The sequence below is a fragment of the Oncorhynchus mykiss genome, chromosome 19 (assembly GCF_057628025.1).
Source record: "Oncorhynchus mykiss isolate SJ-2025 chromosome 19, ASM5762802v1, whole genome shotgun sequence".
In the NCBI taxonomy this organism is placed as follows: domain Eukaryota; kingdom Metazoa; phylum Chordata; class Actinopteri; order Salmoniformes; family Salmonidae; genus Oncorhynchus; species Oncorhynchus mykiss.
The window spans coordinates 28,083,975-28,092,348 of NC_143040.1; the positions used below are offsets into that span (position 1 = coordinate 28,083,975).

Genomic DNA, 8,374 nt, shown 5'->3' on the forward strand with positions numbered 1-8,374 from the left:
GTCTTGGTAGATTTGCAGTGGTCTGATACTCCTTCCATTTCAATATTATCGCTTGCACAGTGCTCCTTGGGATGTTTAAAGCTTGGGAAATATTTTTGTATCCAAATCCGGCTTTAAACTTCTTCACAACAGTATCTCGGACCTGCCTGGTGTGTTCCTTGTTCTTCATGATGCTCTCTGCGCTTTTAACGGACCTCTGAGACTATCACAGTGCAGGTGCATTTATACGGAGACTTGATTACACACAGGTGGATTGTATTTATCATCATTAGTCATTTAGGTCAACATTGGATCATTCAGAGATCCTCACTGAACGTCTGGAGAGAGTTTGCTGCACTGAAAGTAAAGGGGCTGAATCATTTTGCACGCCCAATTTTTCAGTTTTTGATTTGTTAAAAAGGTTTGAAATATCCAATAAATGTCGTTCCACTTCATGATTGTGTCCCACTTGTTGTTGATTCTTCACAAAAAAATACAGTTTTATATCTTTATGTTTGAAGCCTGAAATGTGGCAAAAGGTCGCAAAGTTCAAGGGGGCCGAATACTTTCGCAAGGCACTGTATCTTTTCATTTCACTTGTAAGAACATGCAGTAACAAAGTAACACCAAACCAAATTGGATTGATTACAAAAATATAAGAGGGGTTATGTCACTCGCAGAAAGATCAGATGCTGATATTAGACCAAATCCCAGACTAAATGTCTGTCCCTTTCCCAAAATATTTAGACTATAGCACAGCAATAGGCTGTCTATAAAATATCTTTCTGTCAATGAACCAACAAGGATACGTTAATCATGCCTCCGATATGACTTCGAAGGAATGTTATGATGTTTAAATCACTCACGCATACTGTAATTCCATTGCAAGCAAAACACAATAGCATGAGTGCACATCTCCCTATTATGCGTGGGAATCACTTGGAACTCATTTGCTTGTGTTTCTCCAGTCTTCTGTCCAACAATAAAAACAAAAATAAAATCAAAAGTGTGTTGTTTTTTTTTTTGCTCAGAAAAGTTGGGGGGCCAAATCAAATCACACCGTTTGGAGAACCCTGGTCTATATTAAGTACATTGCAAATGCAAAACTAAATTCCTTTGCGGAAACCTTCAGAATTCCTCAGAAGTAACTACGGAAAGATGCTGGGCCATGCAAAAAGCTTTGGATAAAGTTGGGGACTGGCCAATTGGCTCATCTACAGAGCATTCGGAATGGAATTCACACCTTCACTTTTTCCCACATTACAGCCCCCCCCCCGGGCCACTCAAGGACATTCAAAGACTTGTCCCGAAGCCACTCCTGCGTTGTCTTGGCTTTGTGCTTAGGGTCATTGTACTGTTGGAAGGTGAACCTTCGCCCCAGTCTGAGGTCCTGAGCACTCTGGAGCAGGTTTTCATCAAGGATCTCTCTGTTCTTCTATCCCTCGTTCCTGACTAGTCTCCCAGTCCCTGCCCCTGAAAATAATCCCCACAGCATGATGCTGCCACCACCATGCTTCAATGTAGGGAAGGTAATGGCCAGGTGATGAGCGGTGTCTGTTTTCCTCCAGAGTTTTCGCTTGGCATTCAGGCCAAAGAGTTCAATCTTGGTTTCATCAGTCCAGAGAATCTTGTTTCTCACATTCTGAGAGTCCTTTAGTTGCCTTTTGGCAAACTCCAAGCGGGCTGTCATGTGCCTTTTAATGAGGAATGGCTTTCATCTTAGCTCTGTCATAGCTCTGTCAACTCCTTGACCAAAGCCCTTCTTCCCCGATTGCTCAGTTTGGCCTGGCGGCCAGCTCTAGGATGAGTCTTGTTGATTCCAAACGTCTTCCATTTAAGAATCATGGAGGCCACTGTGTTCTTGGGGACCTTCAATACTGCAGAAATGTTTTGGTACCCTTCCCCAGATCTGTACTTTGTCACAATCCTGACATTTTGAGGAATGAAATAAAGACTTTCAGAAACATACAACAAATGTGTGATGTGATGTATTGTATTTTTCTTGGGAGAAGGCCCTGGCAGTGTTGTGCGGACCGATAAGTGCACCATTGAATTAGGCTAGGAGTTGGAGGGTTGTTGGATGGAGCCAGCATTCGTTACACAAATTCTACTCGGCAGCGAACACACATTATCTCCATTTTGCCCACGCCTGTTGCACTTTTATGGTCACAATGTCTGAAAACAAACACTTTTTTGGGGGGTTGGGATCATGAGGCGAGCGTAGGGTGTGGGCCATTGTACAAATGAGGAGGTGATCATTTAAACTGCCAAATAGGTCTGTGATGTGGAGCTTTCAAAAGCTTGACATGATGTGATTCACAGATGACGGATGAATTGAACTGAAATACAAACAAGGTGATATTGCCCTCTGCTGGACAATATGATTATATCTCACCACACAGACTGGCAGATTTACTCGATGGTTTCATTTCCAGTAGTAAAAAAAATATAGACAGATTAATTCATGTGATAAGCTAACTATGACATTAATCATAGTTGATTTATAATTTTTTCCATGTAATGACATCTAAAAAGATTGTGACTGTAAACAATGTCATGATACAAATGTATTGAACATCTTATCACAGGGTTCCCCAACTGCCCCCCCCCCAAGTTTCTGAGCAAAAAAATTATAATTTGTGTATACACATATATTGTTGAATTTTGCTGGACATAAAAGACTATACAAACATCGGGACATCAGCTCCAAGTGATTTTAATTGTGGAAATCTGTTCCCAAATATTCCCACTCACAATAGAGAGACATATGTGATCGTATACAAATAATAATAATACATAATAGTTGATTGGATTTATATAGCGCTTTTCTACCAACTGAGGTGCTCAAAGCTCTTTACATAGTAGGGGGAAACTCACCTTATCCACCAACCATTAATGTGTAGCGCCCACCTCAGTGATGCACGGCGACCATTTTTGTGCCAGAACGCTCACCACACGTCAGCTATCAGATGGAGAGGTGAGAAGTGATATATGCCAATTAGGAATGAGGGAGATGATTAGATGGCCATGATGGAATGTGGCCAGGTTGGGAATTTAGCCAAGACATCGGGTGAACCCCCCTTTCCGTTTGACATTTTCTGTGAATGACCAATGCATTATTCCAATTATGATTAAACGGACCATATGTTACGAAGCTAGTAGTTAAGACACAGAAATGTACGTTATAGTCTCGTCCCATCGCTGCAACTCCCGTACGGACTCGGGAGAGGCGAAGTTCGAGAGCCGTGCGTCCTCCAAAACACGACCCAGCCAAGCTGCACCGCTTATTGACGCAATGCCCGCTTAACCCGGAAGTCAGCTGTACCAATGTGTTGGAAGAACAACTGGCGCCGTGACAGCATGCATGCGCCTGGCCCGCCACAGGAGTCTCTAGAGTGCGATGGGACAAGGAAATCTCGGCCGGCCAAACCCTCTCCTAACCTGGATGACGCTGTGCCAATTGTGCGCCACCTCATGGGTCTCCCAGTCACTGCCAGCTGTGACACAGCCTGGGATCGAACCTGGGTCTGTGGTGACGCCTCAAGCCACTACACCACTCTCAAGACCTCTGCACCACTCTGGAGGCCCCCGCAAATTGATTTGAACAAACAATTGGTCCCCCAAAAAATGTGTCCCTCCGTTGAATTTAAAAATCCAGATGTGGCCCTCGAGCCAAAAAGTTTGCCCACTCCTGCCCTAGAGGTTTTGAAACTGATTTAGCCTACTTGTCATTCCAGATCTGAATATTTGATATCCTTTTTACTGTACACTGTTAATAGCTAATCACTGAATGTCCTTCTACAAGGATGTGGTCAGGATGACACACTTCTGAGTCAATAACACAGAACACACACACCACAGATTACGAGGGCAAGTACAATGAGCAGTTGGGGAAATTAAGTCTGCTGTGTGGTTGCCCGATATACACAAGCACACACTTAATTTAGTTTAATGTGTAGTCGAGGCTTTGCCATTAAAATATTATTGTGCCTATCTTTCAGATCTGACAACCAGACTTGGTGGGTGTTCCCACCAAACTGTTCCAGCCCTGGAGTGGCACGCTGGAACTTCCAGAGGCTTGTAGATCTGAAGCTGTGTGATGTGGTCCAAAAAATGATCACACACATGTTAACACACTCACTCAATCGCTCACTCTGTTTTGTTGTGTCATTTATTTTCACTTAAGAAAATTGTGCCTCTCTCTTTTAGATCTGACAACCCTATTACAACCTCACAGCTGCAGTCGTCTGCCCCTGCATCTGCTGCGGCGACTGGTGATACAGGTAATCATCACATGCATGTATACACACATGCACACACTCCCTCACTTGGGGCTCTATTCAATCACGTCCGCTTTAGCCGACATCCACATAGCGGTTGTTTTTGGTGGTGTCTGAGGTGGAACTGTGTTAGAGCTGTGAAATCCTCAAGCGCCCCCTGGCATTATACCTAAAGCGAGTTGCATCAACAGAAATCTCATGCGGACTTGTTTACAAGTTTGAACACTGGAATGTGAGATTTAATCTACATCTCGATTAGGCTAATAGAAATCCTCACTTTTGTTTAATGATTTTGAATTTGAGCATCAATATATCTATAGCCTTCACTTTCTCGTTCTGAACTTGTAACACGAGTAGGACAGGTGTAGCTTCATGACAATGATCAAGAGCTGCTGCTTACCGATTTTGACAGATCCAACTCAGTTAACACCTCAGACACCGCCAAAACATCAGCTATGTGGTGTCAGCAATCACCGGTTAACACTTGATCTGATTGGATCTAGGCCTTACACTCATTCAGTCTGTTTAGTTGTATGATTATTGTCAGTTGAGAAAATTGTGCCTCTCTCTTTTAGATCTGCCACCCTCAGCATTTCAGCTGCAGTCACAGCAGTCCTCTGCTGTGGCATTTAATTTACCGGCTGCACCGGTTCCTTCTACAGTAGCCGTGAAGAAAGAAACTTGTGAGGATTCCCAGATGGATTCAGGTCATTCAGAATTATATTCCATACACATGTCCTCACTCACACCAACAGATGTACACACACAGACATGTCGTTGAGCTTACTGTCACTATGTGCATCACTCTTTCAGATCTGCCATGCACTCCACATTTGCCCGACAGCCTCACCCAGAAGTGCATACACTGGGCCTATCAAGACTGATAAAGCAGAGATGGGTGGCTGACAAGGAAAAAAAGAAAACATGCACACACTCTCTCTCTCTGTCACACACACACACACACATTATCCCCAATGTAAAGAAATTGTAATTACTTGTTTATTTTATGGATGCTCCAGTTTATTTTAGGATGGGAGATATCTACGCCTGTCTGTCCATTGCAGTATCTACATAATTACTCTAAATATCTATCAAATCAAAATGTGATAATGTGGTAATATGTACAGTTTGAGGAAATTCTGTGTGCTTTTCTTGGAGTTGAGAAACATGCCTCACTCTCTCTCACACACACATTAGACTCAATGTAAATACACAGATTTTATTTATGCTCGATTTTATTTGAGGATTGTGTGCAATAAAGTACATTGACAGTTAAAACAGTTCGGTTTATAGGATATTTCTCTAATTAAAATGAATGACTGCAGACCTCTTGTGTCATCTGGAGCTGAAACGGCCCCACATATGTACATGGTTCCCAGGAGTTGTCCTGCAAAAATATTTATGTACTAAGGCTACCCATCCACATCGCTCTGGCCAAACGGATGTTTGTTCTCCACAATGAATGAATGTAGTGCTTAAAAACCAGGCAACCAAGGCCAAGGAATGGAGAGAGAGATGACCTGGAGGGAGTTCCAGACCTCAGATGGGTGGTTTCCTTCCTGATAAACTTGACCCAAATTCGTGAGCTCCTGACCATAACACGATTGTCTTCAGATAAATAATCAGCATACAGTGGGGCAAAAAAGTATTTAGTCAGCCACCAATTGTGCAAGTTCTCCCACTTAAATAGATGAGAGAGGCCTGCAATTTTCATCATAGGTACACTTCAACTATGACACACAAAATGAGAAGAAAAAAAAACAGATCACAAATCACATTGTAGGATTTTTAATGAATTTATTTGCAAATTATGGTGGAAAATAAGTATTTGGCCAATAACAAAAGTTTATCTCAATACTTTGTTATATACCCTTTGTTGGCAATGACAGAGGTCAAACGTTTTTTGTAAGTCTTCACAAGGTTTTCACACACTGTTGCTGGTATTTTTGTCCATTCCTCCATGCAGATCTCCTCTAGAGCAGTGATGTTTTGGGGCTGTTGCTGGGCAACACAGACTTTCAACTCCCTCCAAAGATTTTCTATGGGGTTGAGATCTGGAGACTGGCTAGGCCACTCCAGGACCTTGAAATGCTTCTTACGAAGCCACTCTTTCTTTGCTCGGGCGGTGTGTTTGGGATCATTGACATGGTGAAAGACCCAGCCATGTTTCATCTTCAATGCCCTTGCTGATGGAAGGAGGTTTTCACTCAAAATCTCACGATAAATGGCCCCGTTCATTCTTTCCTTTACACGGATCAGTCATCCTGGTCCCTTTGCAGAAAAACAGCCCCAAAGCATGATGTTTCCACCCCCATGCTTCACAGTAGGTATGGTGTTCTTTGGATGCAACTCAGCATTCTTTGTCCTCCAAACACGACGAGTTGAGTTTTTACCAAAAAGTTATATTTTGGTTTCATCTGACCATATGACATTCTCCCAATCTTCTTCTGGATCATTCAAATGCTCTCTAGCAAACTTCAGACGGGCCTGGACATGTACTGGCTTAAGCAGGGGGACACGTCTTGCACTGCAGGATTTGAGTCCCTGGCAGCGTAGTGTGTTACTGGTCATTCACTAGGTCCCCCCGTGTGGTTCTGGGATTTCTGCTCACCGTTCTTGTGATCATTTTGACCCCACGGGGTGAGATCTTGCGTGGAGCCCCAGATCGAGGGAGATTATCAGTGGTCTTGTATGTCTTCCATTTCCTAATAATTGCTCCCACAGTTGATTTCATCAAACCAAGCTGCTTACCTATTGCAGACCTCGCCTTCTGGATGATAGCAGGGTGAACAGGCAGTGGCTCGGGTGGTTGTTGTCCTTGATGATCTTTTTGGCCTTCATGTGACATCGGGTGCTGTAGGTGTCCTGGAGGGCAGGTAGTTTGCCCCCAGTGATGCGTTGTGCAGACCGCACCACCCTCTGGAGAGCCTTGCGTTGAGGACGGTGCAGTTGCCATACCAGGCGGTGATACAGCCCGGCAGGATGCTCTCAATTGCGCATCTGTTAAGGTTGTGAGGGTTTTAGGTGCCAAGCCAAATTTCTTCAGCCTCCTGAGGTTGAAGAGGTGCTGTTGCGCCTTCTTCACCACACTGTCTGTGTGGGTGGACCATTTCAGTTTGTCCGTGATGTGTACACCGAGGAACTTAAAACTTAAAAACTGCATGCAGATGAAATAAGGAGAGACCGTTAGTACCAATAGACATTGCAGGCAAAGCTAAAAGGAGAAGTATAGGAGGAGGGAGGCGAGGTTAGCTTTACCTGCTGAAATTATGCTACGTTAGGAAATTTGCATGGCTCATTTTTGTTTGTGTTAAATGCAGTATGACATAGTATTTAAGCTGTAATATAATTTAGTATATATATTTATGTTACCTTGTACACAAGTGGTAAAATATTCATTTATAGTTTCTAGGCCAGACACTGAACAATATTGACATAAATTACTAATGAGATCGGTTGATGATTAGGTGTACCACCAGTGATGATAAATAGGTTTGTTAAGGTCACAGTTGGAGAGACTGAACATAAAGTCTCTGAGGCAGAACGTTTTAGTTGTGAGAATAACATTTTGTGACAGATTTAACAACTAAAATGGTATATTCTAAATTGAGGAGCATGGTATTTTGTGAGAAATACACATATGTTTTTGATGATCAAAAATCTCCTCTTACCATGAATTCTGCTTTCTCCCCCAAGCATCATCATTTTTCCAACCTTTCCCATTCAGTAATACAATCCAAGGTCTGCATCCTCAACAGTCTTGATTTTCAATGCCAATGACCTGTTGGCAATCTGTGCCTCGACACGAAGATTGTGTTGGTGACCAAAGATTACAGGTTATCTCGTAATGGTAAGAGATATCACAGGGGAAAATGGCAGTATCTCCAAGCTGGACCTTTCGAAACACAGACTCCTCCACAGACTGCCGTAGCTTGACGATGAACACCGTTTGATAGATAGAAAATTGCCTAATGTGTTGTAATCTATTACAATCAAATGAAAAAACATGTGTATAATCAAATCAGGCTATTCATCAAGAAGACCCTCTGAAAATACAATACATTTGACTCACAAATCATCAAGATAAACCAAAGAGATGCCATTCTCTGTGTGCT

At 42.8% G+C, this 8,374-nt stretch overlaps 1 long non-coding RNA gene across 1 annotated transcript; it reads left to right on the forward strand.

Annotated features, from left to right (window-relative positions):
* The first annotated feature begins 1,983 nt into the window (after positions 1-1,983).
* LOC110497526 (uncharacterized) lies at positions 1,984-5,537 on the forward strand. The gene is made up of 3 exons (XR_002469681.3): positions 1,984-4,262; positions 4,835-4,966; positions 5,073-5,537. It is a non-coding gene; the product is annotated as an uncharacterized LOC110497526 (long non-coding RNA).
* Positions 5,538-8,374: the final 2,837 nt, after the last annotated feature.